Raw genomic sequence first — 22110 nt, 5'->3', positions numbered from 1 at the left:
GTCGCCCCTCGGCAGACATTGGCAAACCTCCGAGTGTATTTTTGCCATGAAAAAGCTCCTCATAAAAACCACCTGCCGTTAGGAGGCGACGTGCAAAGAAGACGCACACCACAAAGAGGAAGAGGAGTTCAACCAATTACCTAATACATAGAAGTGTACGCGCCAATTATTTATTTATTTCTTATACATTTTATTGAGTATATTGCGTTTAATAACTATTAAGCCCACATATTGCAATTTGGTAGAATCGAATTGAGTTTCTAAGTTATGGCAATACCGCTTCCATTAGATAAACTGTAGATTTGTGTATATATTATAATTGGCACTCCTCCTCGTTTTTGTGGTTCACGCCTTGTTGTTGTGTCACAAATGGAGGAAGCTACAGTTTTATACCGCCTCCGAAACAGGGATGGGTTTTTATGAGGAACTTTTTCATGGCAGAAATACATTCGCAGTTGGAATTTCACACCGGGGCACGCACCAAACCAATCGGCTACGGCGGACACGTGTTTTTGATAGCACCCACTATAGATAAATTTTATGAAATACATACATATGTATGTATTAGTACAATAATTCTACGAGCTCACATCTGCGGTTACGATGTCCGTTGCCAATTCGATTTCCGTCTTGGGACTATGCAAGGCCATTTGAAAAATAAAGTGTTATACTTACTCAAATTCCATTTTTCAGAATTATTTAGTTTTGTTTGGTTTTCATGTTTCGACTTCTTCAGCATGTTTTCTGTACTAAGTATCTTATAAAATGCTTATAACTCCTATTACCGAATATATGCATGGATTTCAGCGTAGAAACAAGCAGTTCTCGAACTTAATGCACCTAAAAATAAAAGATGTAAATTAAAGTTTATTGCAGAAATACAATAAATAAATGCAGGTAATTCAAAAGATTTAGAAAAAAGTTAGAATTTGGAATAGTTTTAGAAACGTTATGCGTATTTTTCAAAATGATTAAATTCTTTATTCTTTTCTAATAAAAATCATATATTATTTGTTGCCATATCATTTACAATCACTTTTTGCCCCGAATTTTATTATTGCTTAGAGAACATGTTGGTAGTTCTACTTGACGTTACGAAAGGAACGTGGTACATAAGTAGGTCATAGGTTCGGTTTCCACTGCATCAAAAGCACCAAAAATCTGTATCTAGTGGAGATGCTCCTTGGCAGGCAATTCCAGATCATGAACCATATATCAAATTGGTGGAAAAGCTTTACCGGCCAATATTACTATCGAAGCTTGGAACCAAAATAGTTTTAGAGAAATGTTAGCCCGATTGAAGGATTACAATAAAAAACTGCGCAATTTTTATAAAGGATCCCTTTACATTAATCAGGCCCGACGAGAGGGGGGGGGTCGGGTACTTTTTCCCCCGGGCCCGGAGTTTTCAGAGGGGCCCGGACTCGAGAGTAATTCGAATTATATGAATTAGACATAATTTGAAGGGGCCCGCATCTCAAGTTTCCCCGGGGCTCGAATACTCTCTCCACGGCCTTGACATTAATATTAAGATGAGTGAATGGCACGTACATATATTCCTATATTTCAATAATACGAGTATGTACGCGATAATATGAGTCATTTCAATTCTACTAATGTTACAATACAATTCTACACAAGTTATAGGGCGTTTTTCAATAGGTGCGCTTCAACTTTTTTCCGATAGGGAGGGCGAACGACGCAATATTTTTTTATTTTTCGCTTGTTATTTGTAAACTTCATTAGTATACATTTCATCATGGAACGCTACACACTTGAGCAACGATTGCAAATCGTGCAAATTTTTTATGAAAATAATCGTTCTGTTGCTGCTATTTTAAGAGCATGACGGCCATTTTACGGTCGATTTAACAAGCCGTCCCGTTTTGGGGTTATGTGAAGTCATTGGTCTACAGTAACAAGCCGGCGACGATTTGTGAGATCAGAGCCAATATTGAACGCGAAATTGCTGGAATTTCGGCCGATTTATGCAAAAGAGTGGTCGAAAATTGGGTTCGACGATTGAACTTCGTAAAACGTGCACGCGGTGGTCATGCAAAAGAAATCGAATTTCATACTTAAATGTATATGTTCAAACTCGATAATAAAAAAAATTTAGTTAAAAAAGTCAAACTGTTTGTGTTTTATTAAAAAAAAAAGTTGAAGCGCTCTTACTGAAAAAAGCTTTATATGTATAAAACTAGTATCTAACGTAAATATTGGTTTTCGAATGTCTTAATTGGTTATCCAAATCATACTCTGTAGCTATATAGAACAGTCATAACAGTAAACTTAATCCTTATTGTAAGTTTTTGGATCTTATTCTAATTGAGCTGCTTATTTATTTGTTTATTTATTTATTTCGGGAATAATCCTAACACAGCAAGGCTAAACTTTATAATTATAAGTGCTACTTATAATAGATAACAAATTTCATGATTAAATTTGCAAAGGAAAAGAAATCGAATTAGCATTCAAAAAAAAAAAGAGAAAAATTACTTATGAATTAATATTATCTGTTTTGGTCCTATTATAGAGCTTGCACGATCGATAAATATAGACACAAGGCTACATATCTGCCCAAGTGAGAGCGCATTTGGGAAAAGATTCGTTGATGTACAAAGAAAAGAAAAGAGGACCAAGAATAGATCCAGGTGATGTCAGTGACCCACCACAGGCAGCTTGTGACCTATTTTCTAGAAAACTGTATAGAAGGAGGGGAGTGCCCAATAAATTTGCTTTATTAACCATAATTATTTGGGTGGTATTTTTATTTTATGAATATTTTAATTATGGCTCAGAGAATGATAACGGTATACATTTTTAAGAATGGAATTTGTCTTTGCTAATTTTACTGATTTAGGTACTTCCATATGCTAAATATTTCGTTAACCCTCATCCTTAATATATATGTATGTAGTATATTTGTCATCAATTTGCGCTATACGTATGCGTGAGTGTGTACTGAAGTACGAGTATAAGCAAGTTAAGTATAGTGAAGGGGTGATATTTTCTGGTTATAAAACCGTTAGTAAAATTGTAAGTATTGTGCACATCTCTAATATGTAATATTCACACAGTAGTTGGGTGACGGCCGCCGTAGCCGAATGGGTTGGTGCGTGATTACCATTCGGAATTCACAGAGAGGTCGTTGGTTCGAATCTCGGTGAAAGCAAAATTAATAAAAACATTTTTCTAATAGCGGTCGCCCCTCGGCAGGCAATGACAAACCTCCGAGTGTATTTCTGCCATGAAAAAGCTCCTCATAAAAATATCTGCCGTTCGGAGTCGGCTTGAAACTGTAGGTCCCTCCATTTGTGGAACAACATCAAGACGCACACCACAAATAGGAGGAGGAGCTCGGCCAAACACCTAACAGAAGTGTACGCGCCAATTATTTATTCTTTGTTTTTTTAGTTGGGTATTACACATTTATCGGAGGTTGAGTGCGGATTGATACATGGATTAATTTAAAAAAAAATTGTCGATATAGCTGCTAGAGTGAATTGACATAAAAATACTCTTTATAATATTTTAAAAAGTCCTGATGATTATGGTATAATCAAGTGCTGGCCAGGCTGTCTAATTTATATTAATTAAGAAACGATGTAAGTGCGCAATTCGCCGTCTAACAGTAAAAAACATGTCTTACCCGTGGATTAAGGCTCAGTTTTCTCTCGATATATTCAGAAGAACAGCCCATCAACCTTGGTCGAAAATAAATTGATTATGTATGAGTCGTGGGAAGTTGAGATGCCACAAAAGTGTACTTTTTTCTAATAATTATTGTTTGTAAAATAACAAATTTGTCGATTTTGCTGGCGGAGCTCGTTTGTTTGGCTTCCAAGTACTACCAAGGGGTGACTTGAAGGAAATCTCTTTTAGCAAATGGATTTCACTTATTTCATTGTTTCAGATGATTCTAAGTAATGTGTACAGCGCATAATAACTTTTTTTCGGGCCGCCTCCGCAGATTCATCATCTCCCGCTCAATTTTCATGATCTTGTAATGAAAATTTAAGGAAAGTGTACTAATCTACGCTATTATATGGAAATTGGCTGAATACAATAATCCTATCTATATCGCAACAAATATCTTAAAGACATGTCGAAAAGCAATTTAATCGAGTCAGGCGTAATGTATTTTAAATTGATAACTTTAATATTGAACAAAGACGCGTTTGATTTTACAGCGCTTTTTTCTGAATATTCACAGAGAACTTAAGGACGAGACTTTGCAATCAGTTGGCTAACTCAATTCGCTACATTGTAAAGAGCATAAGTGGTTGCTTCACACATGTATACACCCATGGATGCATACTGTAGGTATACTCGTATAGATATACATATACTTCCATCCCTATGCATATGTCACGAGCCAGCGAACGACGCTTGTGCGGCAGTCAGTTGGAAAAAACTCAATTGCATTTTGCCAGGCAATGTTTCCACTGCTGTTAGTAACCACTACATGGTTGTACGGTTAGTGTGGCGGGTTAAGCTAAAAATAAGATGCATTACGAACGCAGTCAAAGATATATTTTGAAGGAGCACAACATTTAGTTTCGCATCGCCCACTAACAAGTGTCATTACAGGAAAGCGGGCGTGAACGTACATAGAATCTCGTATGATTTTGCAAATGTAACTAATGTTGTGAGCATGATTAGGGGCATGAGTATATTTGAGGGTGTAAAAGTACATGTGTTCTTAATGCAAGTACTGCACGATGCCACATCCATTTATTTTCCATATACTTGCACTGATATTTTCACTAGTTTTTCCAGTTGTTGGTTGTGAGCTAGCACACGAGTTCGCTACTTTACGTTGTTCGCTCTGGATCCGTGTGACTCCTGATGTGCATACCCTTATTCATCTTATACGAAATTCAAATTAACTCTTGAGTGAGTTGCAAGCGTAAAAGTTCTTAATTAAAAATTATTGTTGACACTTTTCGTTGCACTGCCATAACGCTCCTAACTTCATTTTCTACTAAGTTTTTAGGATTTGCATTTTCTACATTTTTTACATTTTGTTCTTCATACTTTGTATTGTATAATTTATAATGTCAAAATTGTTTTTGCTTTTCTTACACTCCAAGTGCCCTTAAAAGTGGATACGAATGAGGCTGTGCCACCAATTTGTTTGGGACCCCAAAGCGGGGAATTAAGAACAACTGGCTGGAGCTAGAGGAGAAGAATATGAATATAGGAAGATGGAAATTATAACGAATGCATGAGAACTCGTGTGAGGACTTGCACAAATCTCATTTGCAGTTTTGTGTACTTTTATTTGAAAAAATAATACGAGCATATAAGTAGGAAAGGAACGTCTCACTTGATTTTTGTGATTGTGCGAAAAATGCGCTTGTAAATAGAATTTCAGGATAATTTCTAAATTTCATCCTATCAAAAGAGTTAATTATGCAGTACAAATATATTTACTTAAGTGTATTCTGATTATAATATGAATGGTGTGCCGCATACAATTTTGCCAGGAATCTGAGAAGAAGAAAAAATGAAAAATATGATTTTTAAATCACTTTAATTTATTCATACTATTTGTGTACTCATTTAGTGAACACAATTAGTAGGAATGCATTTGTATTGATTGAAATAAATAAGTTAATAATATTAGTTTGTCAGAATATCGATTCTATACTAAGTTCCTCTTCCAAATCATAGTACCTCTTCCAAATTAAAATTTGTTTGATCTTTTTCAGACCATCGATAACAATTTTCTCTAAAAGCAAATAATTAGGAATTTACCTAAAACCACTTCGGTTAGGAAATATATTTACAGGTTATCCACATTCTCGAAACAAGAGAGTGATTGCTCTATTTCATCATATTAGTCAGTCTATCCGTTAAATGCCCACCATGACTCCTCTGGCAACACAGGATGCGTGTAACAAAATTTTCGTTAACTTTTTGAGGTAGATCGGGCTGTATGTCATTTATAATGCTTATGACTTTGTTCTTCGGCTTTGCCGCAGAGAAATAAGACCAATGGTGTCAAGTCAGGACATTTAACTCGTTGTTTCGTGGGATAACAGCCTTTGTTGTATCTTCCGTTCCTTGATTGTTCAAGGAAATCTTATTCAATCCCTAAAAAGTTTATCATCATGTTCATCGTTCACCGTAACAACGTTACCGGCATGATTTTCAAAGAAGTACGATCAGATGACCCCAGCAGCCTAAAAACCATATGAAACAGTGACTCAATGTGGGCGCATATTTTTCCTTGCATTATACTTGTTTGTGGATTTTCGTTACCCTAAATGCGGTAGTTCTGTGTGTCAACGAATTTCTTGCAGAACGACCATTTCCATAAAACATTTGAAACTACTTTTATGTGTTGTTTAACTGAGTATCATTTCGCGACTAAGTTTGCTAAAGTCTATAGTACAGACTGCCTGAAAAAATAATCGAAATAAAATTAAAACTGTCAAAGATCTGCATAGTACAGACTGCCTGAAAAAATAATCGAAATAAAATTAAAACTGTCAAAGATCTGCATCGCTCTTAAATCACCCAATCCCATGAAACTAATATATATAAAGTTTAAAGTTTGCTAACTGCTTGGGTCTGAGGAGGTGATGCTATTTTTCTATAGAGAGTTATCCCATCCTATTCTTGTATTACCGCGAAATGCGCGAAAACTCCATGGAAAATCGTCATTTTTTCAATGAGACTTTTCCTATTCCTTTCTATTTTTTTGATGTGTTAAAGCTTCTAATTTTAATGCAGAATAGTGATATGAGTAGAGGAAGTGCCAATGCAAGCTCTAAGATTTCAAACAAAATATGAAAAAGAAGGGCGTACTAATATTGAAAGTAGCGACAACAAAAGCAACAAACAAAGCGCCAATGAGAATGCCAGTTTACATTGCTCTATCATGACTGACTTTCATGTTTTTCGGCTTCAATTCTTGTTAACGAAATTGCAAAGTTAGCAAAAAGTTTGTAAAATGAACAGACGAAATGAAATAAAAGTATTGAAACTTTGCAATGTGCATTCTCTTCCATTTAATTTTATTTTACTTATTTGCGTTTTCTTGCAGTAACCTCCGCTTCTGCAGCATTTACGATTTTCCCCCTTCTCGAAATTCCCCTCAACATACCTTTCTGCTTTATTACGTTTTCGGCTCAAATTTTATTTGGAACGCTTCAACTTCGATGGCAGTTTAATGAGTTTTTATAGGGCCATACAACGTTCGTGCTGCCCGGTGCATTATCGAAAATAATTTGATATTTTTTATATTATATGTATGTACGAATATATAGCCATATACTGAAATAAATATTCTCTTCCTGAAATATTCAGCCGAAAAAACAAAAATATCTAGATAAGTATGTATATACATTTAGTATAAAACGCTTGCCACTCTGGTTTGGTCGAAAAATGTATATTATTTGGTTAGAAGTTATATGAAATTGTTAAAATATTTAAATATAAAGCCACATGACATAGCCTCGGGAGTAAATCATTATATTTAATATATTTGTATGGTTAAAAAGGATATGTATTACTATTTTATGTATGTATGTGTGTATGTATGTTTGCATTATATATTATGTTTGTAAATTCAATTAAAACTAAAATAAATACTTTTACCACTGTCGAGATACTTCAGTTTGGGAAAATCATGAAATAAAAAAAATAAAATTCTTTAACGGTAAAATGTTCTTAAAATTCTTCTGATAGGCAGCTCCAAATGTTTTCGCAATGATATACAGGTTCCTTCGTCATGCAAAAACGCTGCTATTGTATTTTAGGTACACACACAAGTAAAGATTATTTAACCAACTTGCTTACCCTGGCACACTTTTGTACTGATTTGAGAAACGGCAAGTGCGGCTTGCTTTCTTGTTCATATACTATTATAGGTATGTAGGTACGTATCCATACATAGGTAGTATGCCGGCACATGAATGCTATAACGTTCGAATGCATGCAGAAACCTCCATATTAAGGCATCGCTTGCTAATGTTTTTCGACTCATTTCATGTTCGCAATTCGGTCAACATTGTGTGGGAACACTTTCAGCTTGCAAATATGTTCGATGTATTTAAAAGCCCTGCAGTGAATAACACTGTCTCAAGACCAAGGCAGAACCCGACGACTTTGTAACGGTACTAGTTTATGTTTAGTCTTTAATAAATGATTCCTGTTGTCTAATATAATGTAGTTCAATATTTCCCAATCCTCAATTAAAAGTACCATAAAATTAAATTATATATATGGCGGCGCTTTTGGCACAAAACTGTTTGGAGTTAGTTCTCTTTTGACGCTGCAGGAGTACTAATGGTGCTCACAATCACCAACGTAAAAGTACGCCCGTATCAGCTAACACGATGAAACAAATGAAAGCCCCATGTAGATGAATTCTCACCACCGTTCCGTTCCGTAATGTCGCTGATCGTTGTTTCATCGTGTGAACTGATACGGGCGTACGGACGTACGCTTACGTTGGTGAGTGTGAGTACAATAAGACTTATTGATTGATTTGAGGTTTGCACTTTGACCTCATAGACCTTTGTGCTTACTAAGTGCCTCATTGGATATACATTATAGATTAAAGTTAAAGGCTAAGTAAGGTTCGTTATTTATCGGTACAAAAGTATTCGAGAAATATCTAAAACAATATATAATCAATGAATAAGACTTAAATTAGGAAGGCATATTACACAAAACTAAAACATAGAATTATCAAACGCTATATAAAATCACTGCGCGATCACTGCACATGGCATGACATTTTTAAAGTATATATTTATTTAAAGTTATTTATAATCAGAAAGAAGAGAGGCCGAAATACGTGAGTGCGAGGAGCTTGAGATGCTGGCCGATAGGAGTAACGCCCTAAAATTCTACCAGAAAGCCTGGCGGCTCTCACAAGGTTTAAGAACAAAGACGGTGACCTGGTGACTGACATCCAGAGCATACTTAATTTATGGAGGGAACACTTCTCGAACCTGTTAAACAGCGATAGCTGTTAAACAGAAAATGTGAAAATCCCGATACACCAATCGTTGATGACGGAATTGTCGTTCCGATACCCGATCATGACGAGGTGAGAATAGCGATAACGCGGCTAAAGAACAACAAAGCCGCGGGAGTTATGCAACCAATTAAAGTCGCACAAACAAATAACATAATTGTACAAAAAGCCAAAGCTGGACAAACAAATAAGCTTATGCATGGAAATGTTGATAACGACGAGATCAGCATAATCATGCAGAGGTACTTGAACCAAGATCAAATTTCAAAAGCATAAACAACGGAAGCGTCGCCGTCGCTCCCGTTGCTCGATCAACAATTTATGAAAAAAACGAAATGGGCATTTGCATATGCCAAAGCAAATTATAGATTGAGTCTTAAGATTCAATTGTAACCGGACAGAAGTCCAAGTTCTAAAACTAATAAAGAAACTCACGATATCTAAAGATATCTAGTGAATAAAATTTGTTCTTTCAACAAAATATAATTAGTCTAAGTTCTAAAACTAATAAAGAAACTCACGATATCTAAAGATATCTAGTGAATAAAATTTGTTCTTTCAACAAAAAATATAATTAGTCCAAGTTCTAAAACTAATAAAGAAACTCACGATATCTAAAGATATCTAGTGAATAAAATTTGTTCTTTCAACAAAATATAATTGGCGCAGTCGAAATCGGACAAATACGTTCAGAATTAACCAAAGTTAATCCGCGAGAAAATTTTTAATTTAAACCACAATGGAAGCAGAGATGGATAAATTAAGAGCAGTATTGCTTCAACAGGAAGGAGAGTTGAACCTATTAAGGCAACAAAATCAACAACAACAACAACAATTGCAACAACAACAGCAGCAACAACAACAACCACAATATCAAGAGCAACAACATCAACAACAACAACAACCAATCCAGTGGCTGTCAAACAAAGATATCATCCAGCAGTTTCGCCAGCTAAGGCAGCTCGACGACCAACATGATGTGTTAGCTTTTATAAAATCTGTGGAGTTCCTCATGACATTATGCCAGGGAAACGCATTGCTGATCCAGTTTGGCACTAGCATCGTCGCTAATGAAAAGGTGTCGGGAACAGCAGCAAATTTCATCAGACAATTGGGGATGGAGCCTAGCTGGGACCAAATGAAGACCAAACTGATGGAGCAAATGCGACCCAGGATGACCTACGAGGACGTATTCGATAGATGCAGATTCATCAAAGTGAGTAGTTTAAGAGATTTGTTCCAGGAGTTTGAGAAAGCAAAGTGCGAAATAAATAAAATATATATGTTCGACGAATCCAAACCAGCCATGTATGAAAATGATAAAGTAGATAGAGATTTGTTAAACATGCTAACGAATAAAATAGACACTCCATTCAGGATTCATGTCGATCAGGGCATATCTATGCATGCTTTACAAACGAAATATTCAAATATTAAAGCACTGGACGACCCCAGAGCTATTTTACAGAGGTATAGAAAAAATTCGAACAATACCTATAACAAACAGGCTAACACTAACACTAGCACCACTCATAAAAACGCAACCCAGAATAATCAGTTTGCTAGTAATAATAACAATACCAAACAGAATCAGGGTGGCCGGCCAAACACCAATAATAACGCCGGCCCACCTCAGAGTGACCAAGTCAACCAACAGTCGTATAACAGGTCACAACCCACCCAAAACCCAAATTTTAAACCTAACTATAACAACAAGGGTAACAGCTCAAAACAGACAAGAATGTCTCATATGAGCGTTGACACTCAAAAGAATGATCCCATACCCATGGAGATTGGGACTTTAGAAGAAAATCAGGCAGAAGAAGAAGAGGAAGAACAGGTAAATTTTTTGATTCCTTGCCTAGAGCAACCTTACCCATAATAGTGTGGACAATAGGAAAAGAAAAAATTAAATGCTTAGTCGACACTGGTGCGACAACAAGCATCTTAAAATCAAGAATTCTCGAATTTCAATACCCCAAAACAGAACTCACCAAACCATGCTCTTATAAAACTCTTAACGGCATTAATGTCGTGAAATGCACCGTAACAACACCACTTCCAAAAGAGATACCCTACTCGGGGACACTACAGTGGAAACTTATAGATTTCTCAAACAAAAATTTCTCGGCAATAATAGGCCAAAATTTCTTAAAAGCCTTCAATGCTCAAATCAACAACACAGAGCGATATGTACAATTACTCGATAGAAAATTTTATTTTTTGGATTACGAATACCCAGAAGCAATGCACAATGCTTGTGCTCTGCAACCCGTGAACAGAGAAGAAATACGAGATCGCTTCAACCTCGCTCATTTAAATGACGAGGAACGTCGAGCCGTCGAAACCCTATTCGCGGAATCTGACGACTTATTTTTTCAAGAGGGGGACGTTTTGTCAGCAACAAACCAGACTTCCCACGAAATAATTACCACAGTGGATAGGCCTTTATATTCTAAAATATATAGATATCCCCAAATACATGAAAAAGAAATAAATAGACAGATAAAGGAAATGCTTGAGCAGAACATAATAAAAAAGAGTAACTCACCCTACAACAGTCCCTTATGGATCGTCGAGAAAAAACTAGATAATTCAGGGTCAAAAAAGTTCAGAATCGTCATCGATTACCGTAAATTAAACGAATTCACGGTCGATGACAGATTTCCAATCCCTAATCTAAACTCTCTATTGGATAAATTAGGTAGATCCCAATATTTCACAACCCTCGATCTGGCGAAGGGTTTTCACCAAATTCTCGTAAGAGAGGAAGACAGACCAAAAACGGCATTTTCAACACCGTCAGGTCACTATGAGTTTGTCAGAATGCCGTTCGGACTAAAAAATGCTCCATCGACATTCCAGAGGCTCATGAATGAAGTCTTGAAAGATCATATTAATGACAACTGTGTCGTCTACATGGACGACATATTAATTTTTAGCACTTCCCTTCAGGAACATATGACCACCCTAAGGAAAATATTTAGAACCTTGAAGGAGGCAAATTTGAAAATTCAAGTAGATAAGTGTGACTTTCTTAAGAAAGAAACACAATTTCTTGGCCACATCCTGACCACTCACGGTATTAGACCGAACCCAGACAAAGTAAATATTATACAAAATTTAAAATTACCCAAAACGGCAAAACAGATTAAATCATTCCTGGGAATGACAGGATTTTACAGAAAGTTCGTTAGGGATTATGCAAAAATAGCATTCCCCATGTCAAGGTATCTGAAGAAAAACGAGACGATCAACACTGACGACCCAAGCTATATAGCTGCATTCGAAAAGTTGAAGACACTAGTTACAAACAGTCCAGTCCTACGATACCCAAATTTTTCCAAGAAATTCACTGTCACTACAGACGCCAGTAATTTCGCGGTGGGAGCAGTGCTATCTCAAGAGAGCCACCCAATCGCATATGCATCCCGAACATTAAATCAACATGAATGCAACTACTCGACTATAGAGAAAGAGCTTCTAGCCATAGTGTGGGCCGTAAAGTACTTTCGACCGTATGTTTATGGTAGAGAATTCGACCTCGAGAGCGATCACCAACCCTTAAAATGGCTGATGGCTAAATATACGGGCAAAGATATAAGCCCAAGACTGCAGAGATGGCTCATTAATCTAGGGGAGTACAAGTTCCATATAGAATACATAAAAGGAAAAAATAATAATATTGCTGATTTTTTGAGTAGGATTAAAGAAGACGAAATTAACCTAATGGAGGTCGAATCAACAGACGAAGAAGACAACAAATCCCTGACTGAAACGGTTCACTCTAAAGAAGAGGATCAGGGTTTTAACATGCCCATACTAGAAACGGCAGTCAACAGATTCAAAACACAAATAATTTTCACAGAAAAGAAACCCAACACCATAGTACAAGTGTTTGGCAGAAAGAGAATTTATATTAGCAAAAAAGACTTGGAAAACAACCAAGCAGTAAACATCCTCAGACGAGAAATAACAGCAGGAAAGATAGGAGTTTTCTCACACCCAAGCGACCATGAATTTTACCAATTTCAAAAAATATTAACAAAGGAATACACTTCCAATCCAAAAATAAGGTTCGTAAAATGTACCAGGTTCGCTACAGACATAGAGTCTGAAGATGAGTTGCACACCCAAATAGCTCTGTTTCATAAAAACGAGAGTGGCCATTGCGGGATAGTTGCTACCTATCAGAAACTTAAACTTAAAATTTACCATCCCAATCTAAAAACACATATCCACAGAATAATAAATAATTGCGACGTTTGCAGTGGTGGGAAATATGATAGGAAACCCATTAAAAACAACTTCCATCTAATAGAAACACCAAAAACCTGCAACGAGATAATACATGTGGACACATATGTGAATTCAAAACAATCTTTCATAATATTCATTGATAAATTCTCAAAACACGCCACTTGCTTGCCACTGACCGATAGAAATAGTATCACAATAGTAGAACACATTCAACAGTTCTTGTCCATTAAAGGGAAAGTCCAGAAATTTGTCTTCGACAACGAATTCAATAGCTTGAACGTCAGGGAATTCCTGGAAAAAGAAGGCATAGAATACCACTCAACAAAGCCAAATAGTCATACTGGCAATAGCGATGTCGAAAGACTTAATAATACATTGACAGAGAAAATTCGTACACTAAATATAGAAGAGAAAAGACCTATAATTGAACAAATGGCCAGAGCTGTATACTTTTACAACAATACACACCACACCACCACAAAATCTACACCGTTCGAAGTACAAAACCATAAAGTCGATCACAAAGAATTATATGACAGAATGTCAGCACAAAAAGCTGAAAAAATAGCAAAGCTAAACAATAACAGGGAAACTTACATAGAAACCAGAACAGAAGGATTTATAAAAAATTACAAAAACTTAAGACACAAGGAAGAACCCAAATTTAGGAAAACAAAATTACAAAACATCCATACAACAAACATTAAAAGACCTACAAAATTTTCAGATAACGTTGACACTCCTCATCATGTGCCTGCTGCCAACATTGTCGACGGCAATGATCAACATAACCCCGATCCAGGCTGAAACCGGATTCATATCGCTGGGGGAAAGTACGGTGGAGCTGGTTAGCGAATTCAAAATGGTCCTACATATAATAAGTCCAAAAGAAATATTAGAATTAACCAACATAATCCAGAATAATACGAAAATTCTGGTTAAGAAAGATAGGCATAGGCTAGATACAGAGATAGAAACTATAAAAATCAAAATAAGATCCATAACCCCAAACTCGCTAGCAAGACAAAAACGCGGCCTTATCAACGCAATAGGAAAAACTCAGAAGTGGCTCACCGGTATCATGGATGATGACGATAGGGAAATCATTATGAATCATCTCCTTAATAACCAAGAAAACCAAAATAACATAATTAACAATATTAACAAACAAGTAAAAATAAATAACGACTTACAAAATTCTATTAACACACTTAAAGAAGTAATATTGGATGACAGGGAAAAAATAACCAAAACTCTTAACAACATTGAGACATATAATACCATGCTCAGAACAGACATAATGTATCATGATCAGCTGTTGAAGTTGAAATTTTTGCATGATAAAGTAGACACCATCTTGGACACAATAGCGTCAGCTAAATATAACCTCTTTCACCCCTCAATACTAACGAACGAAGAGTTTATACTCTATAATATAGATTTTTACAAAATTAAATTAATTCGCATGGGAGTCATGACCTATGACACTAATATAATCATAGCAATCAAAATACCAACTAACATAATAACTACCACAGTATTCTTAATAACCCCACTAACTAATCAGAAGAACAAAAGAATCGACATGAGTCCCGAAAGAGTAATAAAAATAGAGAACAAAACTTATACATACGAGGAACAGAAAACAATAAATGAACTCAAGCTTAGCTCTAACTGTATAATTAAAAGAAATTGTAAAATGATAGAAGATGTAGAATTTAAGACAAAATTAATAAACGAAGGTACATTGTTAATAAGTAATGCACAAGATAATGAAATTCAATACAATTGCAACAATACCACCAATAGCGAAATATTAAGAGGAAACTTCCTCATAGAATTCACAAATTGCACAGTCCTCATAGATGAAACATACTACAAAAATAGCCAAGAAATTTATATACAATCATTTGCCAATGAAGAAGAGGAGGAAAACTCATTTAACTTCACCGAAAAACAGACGTTTAAAGAAATCGTATTAAAAGAAATAGAAAACACAAAAACAATTAAAGAAATAAAAATACAAACAATAGTTTCCAACAGTTTCGGCATAGTATCAATTACTCTTGTACTCCTCTTCATAGGAATATATTCCTATAACAAATGTAAAAGAGGAATCCTGGAGAATCCCTCATCAAAGGGGGGAGGAGTTATGCAACCAATTAAAGTCGCACAAACAAATAACATAATTGTACAAAAAGCCAAAGCTGGACAAACAAATAAGCTTATGCATGGAAATGTTGATAACGACGAGATCAGCATAATCATGCAGAGGTACTTGAACCAAGATCAAATTTCAAAAGCATAAACAACGGAAGCGTCGCCGTCGCTCCCGTTGCTCGATCAACAATTTATGAAAAAAACGAAATGGGCATTTGCATATGCCAAAGCAAATTATAGATTCAGTCTTAAGATTCAATTGTAACCGGACAGAAGTCCAAGTTCTAAAACTAATAAAGAAACTCACGATATCTAAAGATATCTAGTGAATAAAATTTGTTCTTTCAACAAAATATAATTAGTCTAAGTTCTAAAACTAATAAAGAAACTCACGATATCTAAAGATATCTAGGGAATAAAATTTGTTCTTTCAACAAAAAATATAATTAGTCCAAGTTCTAAAACTAATAAAGAAACTCACGATATCTAAAAATATCTAGTGAATAAAATTTGTTCTTTCAACAAAATATAATTGACGGACTGCCGGCTGAGCTATTCAAATATGGCAGCGAGGACCAGACAAGGTGCATGCATCAGCTCCTATGCAATATGGTCGGATGAAAGCATGCCTGCCGATTGGAATTTAAGTGTGCTCTGCCCATAAAAAGGCGGATCATGTAATCAGTGCCAATTATCGCGGATTAGTCTTCTAAATAGCGTCTATAAGGTTCTAGCGAGCGTATTGTGTGAAAGGCTGAAGCCCACCATCAACCAACTGATTTGAACTTATCAGTGTGGCTTTAGACCTGGAAAGTCTACCATCAACCAAATATTGGAAAATACCTATGAAAGGAGAATCGACACACAACATCTTTTCGTCGATTGAAAAACTGCATTCGACAGTGCGAAAATAAATTATCAATGCTTTCATTATGCCCGTCCTAACGTATCGCGCAGAAGCATGGACGATGACAACATCCGATGAAGCGACGCTTGGAGTGTTTGAGAGAAAGATTCTGCGTAAGATTTTTAAACCTTGCACGTTGGCAACGGGGAATATCGCAGGAGATTGAACGATGAGCTGTATGACCCTTACGACGACATAGACATAGCGCAGCGAATAAAAATCCAGCGGCTACGTTGGCTGGGTCATGTCGTCCGAATGGGTACAAACGCTCCGACTCTGAAAGTATTGGATGTGGTACTAGCTGGTGGTAGCAGAGGAAGAGGAAGGCCTCCTGTGCATTGGAAATACCAGGTGGATAGGGATTTGGCTTCACTTGGTGTGTCCAACTGGCGCCGGTTGGCACGAGAAAGAAACAACTGGCGCGCTTTGTTACACTCGGCCAAAATCGCTTAAGCGGTTTTCGTTCCAATTAAGAAGAAAAAGAAGAGTTATTTAAGTAATTTTTTTTAGCTACTACTTTTTTGGAGATGCTAAATGCATATGTATATACTGGTGCTTATACCCGGTGACTGTATAACTGGCGCTTATACCAGGTGACTTCCGAATGGTAGTCGGTTACTGCAGCAAATGTTACTCTTAGTTATATTCTCCTAATATCCAGCCAACATTTATAATCTAATGGAAAGTTCTACATACATTATGTTATACCACTCAGCGGCGAAGTAGTCCGACTTGGAGACCTAAATGTGCGAGTAGGAAATCACATGATACCTGGAGTTAAAAACTACCTGTCAACGAGAATGGATTGCAGCTCATAGATCTATGCCTTAAAAATAACCTAGCAATTAATAACACTTCTCGATCATCAGCTCCAGCATAACATAACCTTCTGTAACACGAGGCAAAAACAGACGATTATTGATAATATCACACAGTCAGACTTATCCAAACCATTTAAGATATGTGAGGGTACTTAGCTCCGCGAACATTGCTCGTGAAGATAATCAGGTGCTCTGCGAATGAACGAACAAAAAGCGGCAGCTACTATTATAGAAAAGCTCAACATTGAATCGTTCCAGAATCAATATAGTGAAACGTTTCTGAACCTTCTGAATTCTTAAAGATGAACCCATATAGAATGGATCCGAAATAATGCTACAATATTCGAGGTTTGATCTCACAAGAGAAAAATACAAATTCTTCAGCGTGGAAACATCCTGGAACCCCCTTGAATTCCTTATTACAAAGCTAAGCATAGATCTAGACTTGGCAATCATTAAGTTGATCTGTTTAGAAAACGATATTTTCGATGTTAATATGTTCCCCAAGTCTTTATTTTCATCAATTTTTTTATGGTGGTATTGCCCAGCTTTTAATCGAAATCAATCGTAACTTCGCGCCTATTGAAGGACATGCGCTGGCATTAATCAGCAATAGGATGTAAGGAGTTATCGTTACATCAAGCTTCCAATTTTGTTAAGTCTTCTTGAAGTATTATGCAGTCCATTACGTCCTCTGTCCGATTGTAAATTTGAAGGTCACCTGCATACATCCGACAACGTGATGTCACAAAAACGACTGGAATGTCATTAACAAATATTAAGAACAATAATGGCCCACGTTGTGATATGCCTGAGGTAACTTTGTTGGCATCAGATTTTATGTTATTTATACGAATGAATTGAGTTCTATCTGTTAGATATGATGCAAGTATGAACGCGAATTAACCCAGCTTTTTAAGTACGATACTATGGCTGACTCTATCGAACGCTTTCGAAAAGTCGGTTTAAGACAAAATTTGCGAATAACCCCAAATTCGTAACAGTAGATCTACTCTTAACAGAACCGGGCTGATTAAACGAAATGACATCATGAACTAGCTTTATACAGAGCTTAGTTATGCAAGAGATTTTGAGGACTTGTTTCCAGACTTATCTATCGGTGTGATAGAAGATTGTTTTCCAATTACGCAAAAATTCATCTAGTGACTTATTGAAGTTAATTTTTAATGGTTTTGCTAACAATGTAGCACAGTTTTTTAATAATTTGGGACGAAGCCATCTTCTCCAGGAGTTGGGTAATTTGTCAAGGCCGAAAGGCTCCTGAATAGCTTTGTTTATTGCTTCTTTGCGTTATATAAGCTACCCCATATTGTAATCTCTGACTTGTTAAGCGTATGTCCTGAAACACTTGCCAACACGTGCCACTTTGGACTAAGTAAGCAACTGAGTAGTAAAGTCCTCTTCGACGAACAGGACTAACACTCTACAAGGCTCTTATCATGTTCGTCCTAACGTATGGCGTAGAAGCGTGGACGATGACAATATCCGATGAAGCGTCGCTTGGAGTGAGAAAGATTCTGCGAAAGATGTTTGGACCTTTGCATGTTGGCGACAGCGAATATCGTAGACGATAGAACAATGAGCTGCATGATCTTTACGACGACATAGACATAGCGCAGCGAATCCGAGATCCAGCTCGGAATTGAATAACCAAACTCTGTGAGCGTTTTAAAGAATTTACCACTGTGGCGACTATCTTCATGGAGTTCAGATTGGAATTAACTTGAAAAATAGCTCCAAACTAGTATTTTGCATTGTTGGCGGAACTGCAGGAACTCCAAGAAAGCTTCTTTTCGGCCATATATTAAAAACAAGTGTATTGCATATTACAACATATGCAACATATTGCACAGATCTTAATATCAATTTGATCTCGGATATTTGGGGCGTGTGATCATCATCAATTCTCCTGCTCGGTGATCTTCGGCTGTTGAAATTTAGGGCCTAATTTTGCAAGCTCAAATTATTCAACATTGTTTTAAAATTTGCGATGGATTGCACCAAATCATATTCAAAGTTTATTTGGGATGTTATGCTCGACTTTAAAGTGGAAGAATAATCGGTTTCAATTTTGCGTCACATGCTTTGCAAACTTATGATACACTATTCAATGCTCTTATTCCCTCTTGACAAATCGGGTATCTTAGCAGGACACTTGCTAACTCTAGAAAATTTTAATAAAAGTGGTCGAAAAGAAAAATTTGTAGAAAAAAACTGGCTCAGAAATTTGCAAATATGACCAGGACCAGTATGACACGGAATGTATTCTGTCATACCGCTCATCAAGATATTATAGAGCAATATTTCGAGCAATGCGTGCGCAAGGTGGATTTTTTGACAATTAATGCCCGGTTGCGGAAGTACTTTATTAGGTAAGGTTGCTTTAAAAATACATGAACAAGTTATCAATAATACATTTAGCAATATTTAATTAATCGCAGCTTGCCGCTCGTGGTGTAAACCTAAAATACACATCAGCGGAAAATTTAAAAAGCTTTATTTTTGATGAGTAAGTAATTTGGAGTAATTCACGTTTTGCAGCGAGAAGAGTTTGATAGTTTCCACGAGTCTAAAGAGTCTACCTTTACCATACATTCGTAGATGAAGTTTCCGACGCCAAGAAGCCTTTTCAAAAACAAGAATGTATCAATTAATTAAAACTGTCACAAGTAAATTCAAAAACAATGATTGAAAAAACCCTCTAAATATAACAAGAATTAATTTAAATAGGTACAGGTCCTTTGTCAAGTGGTTAGTAATGGGAATAATCGTGACTTGGTTTTTATGTAATTTAGAAGCTAGTTCACAAAATGTAATTCTAGGATTAAGTTAAACCGTTTTTTGTTTTAATATGTATTACAATTTTGGCTAATAACTTCTATGATTTGACAGCTGAGAATGGCAAACTGTGTTCAGTTAAGTTTGACAAGCCGTCATAACTCATAATTTAGCACCAGAACAACACTTTGAAATTGTGGAAACTCACTTGGAAGAAAATAAATCTGTTCGCGAAGTTCACAGAGCACTTCGTCCACTTTTCGTGCGGTTTACACGCTGACAGAACATCGGTCTTTATTTCTTTTGAAATGAGGAAGGGGCTGCCGTTACGGTGAATGGCGAGCACTATTCGGTCATGTTGACTGAATTTTGGTTTTCAAAAATTAATCAGCTAAACATCTACGACATTTGGTTCCAACAAGACGGCGCAACTTGACATACAGCGCGCTTAACTATCGATTTATTGAACTGATTCAACGGACCATGTTCTAAAAATAAATGCGATGGAATTACAATGTAATAAATAACTCATTCCAACAATAATTGTGTTTAGTATTATCATTTTAAGTTTTGAAGATTTTAAAAAGCACCCGATATTTATTTATTAGTATGTATATTCAAAAAATAATTTTAATTTATTTTGTCAACCGTTTTCTGTTTGTTTCCATTTAAATTAAAAAAATCTTTTTTGCTGATATTTTTATTAAAAGGTTTAATTTTTCCCCACAATTTTTCCCACCTTTCTTAAATGCAACCTTTTGTTAGGGAATGTTAAACTCTAATGTCACATGCAATTTGCAATTTGCCATGAAATAGTACGGATCACTATTTTTAGGGGGAATCACAATTATGCAAATATTATTTTATACAACCAAATGGATTGCAGCGAAAATAATTCAGTAAAGAAATATGCGTCAAATATCTAAAGTGTGGACTTTTGAAACTATCATCAGTTAAAGAGCAGCATTATTGGCTCCACAGTTCTTTTATAATATTATACTTTTTAATTAAACAGCAATCATTGTGCCTCCTTCATTAGGCTACTCTCAGCGCCGACACTCAGTGTAAAAACACTTTACAAAATTTGCATTAATCTTTTCCACCACCTTCGTTCCACCTACTCCTAGTGAAAGAGACAGAAGGACCATGAGTATTACTCGTACTTATTATGCAGAAATCTGCAAGCGAGTAAAAGTCGACGAAGCGCCTTGCTTTGCGGCAAAACGGTTCAACGCGACCAGCGCTAAACGAGAGGAAGTGGCAGGGTGGGAATGTTTATTTTCACAATCATGGAAAAGTTAAAGCAAACTGTGGTGTTATCGTCACAGTAGGAAATAGCGATGATGTCGTCGAGGGCGCAGTGTAGAAGTTTTCACATGTTAAAGGCACTTGAAATGAAAACAAGACGAAATTGGCATAATTTACATGAAAACGGCAACACTAAAAAAAACAATAACAATAACAATAATACGAGTATTAACAACAACAACAAAAGCGAAAACAAACTTCGACGGCAGCATATGGCGAGAGACTGAATGCAATAGCAGAATGACTAACATACAACATACAAAAAGAGAACTTGTGACTTGCAAACTTTTTATTGTTTGCGCAAACAGAATTCAAAAATGTAGAACTCGACGATTACAGTTCTCATATGTTACGTCGCATGTTTCAATGGATATCTGACAACATTATAAGTAAAGTGTTTGTGTTTGTATGTACATATGTGCATATGTATGTATAGACACGAGGTTGGGCGGTTGTGGTTATAGTTATCTGAGTGCGAAAGGTGCCGCTCTAGGCATCGTTGCCTGCATTTTATGTGGTGTGCTTGTAAGGAAGAGGCGAGAGAACAGTGGAGGGTGTTTCGAGCATAAACAGCGGCAACCGCAATGTGTGACGTTGTTGACATCAACGCAATTTGCATGCCAACTAGTCGAAGTTGCAACAGCAGCACTTACTCAAACAGTAGCAAGTGGTCAAAGTATTTAAATGGAGGGAGAGTGGTGTATTGCCGCAAAAGTATTTAAAAATTTAAATAATCAAAAAAGGACGACTATCTGGTTTGAAGGTTATTCTTAATACTTACCAACGGGATAAACTCAAATTATGGTGTTTATTTAATGTTTCAGTGAATTGTGTTAAATATTTTTTATTCAAAGACG

The 22110-nt window shown here is 36.2% G+C and overlaps 1 long non-coding RNA gene across 1 annotated transcript in view; it reads right to left on the bottom strand.

Moving 5' to 3' along the window:
* LOC128868037 (uncharacterized) overlaps positions 1-22110 on the bottom strand; it is a 68874-nt gene that overhangs the window by 34768 nt on the left and 11996 nt on the right. Inside the window, exon 2 of the long non-coding RNA XR_008455050.1 lies at positions 676-840. This is a non-coding gene — a long non-coding RNA (uncharacterized LOC128868037). The remainder of the gene's footprint in view (positions 1-675; positions 841-22110) is intronic.

The sequence above is a fragment of the Anastrepha ludens genome, chromosome 6 (genome assembly GCF_028408465.1).
Source record: "Anastrepha ludens isolate Willacy chromosome 6, idAnaLude1.1, whole genome shotgun sequence".
In the NCBI taxonomy this organism is placed as follows: Eukaryota; Metazoa; Arthropoda; class Insecta; order Diptera; family Tephritidae; genus Anastrepha; species Anastrepha ludens.
Note: the sequence above shows the minus strand (reverse complement) of the source record. Positions and strands in the feature narration are given on the sequence as shown.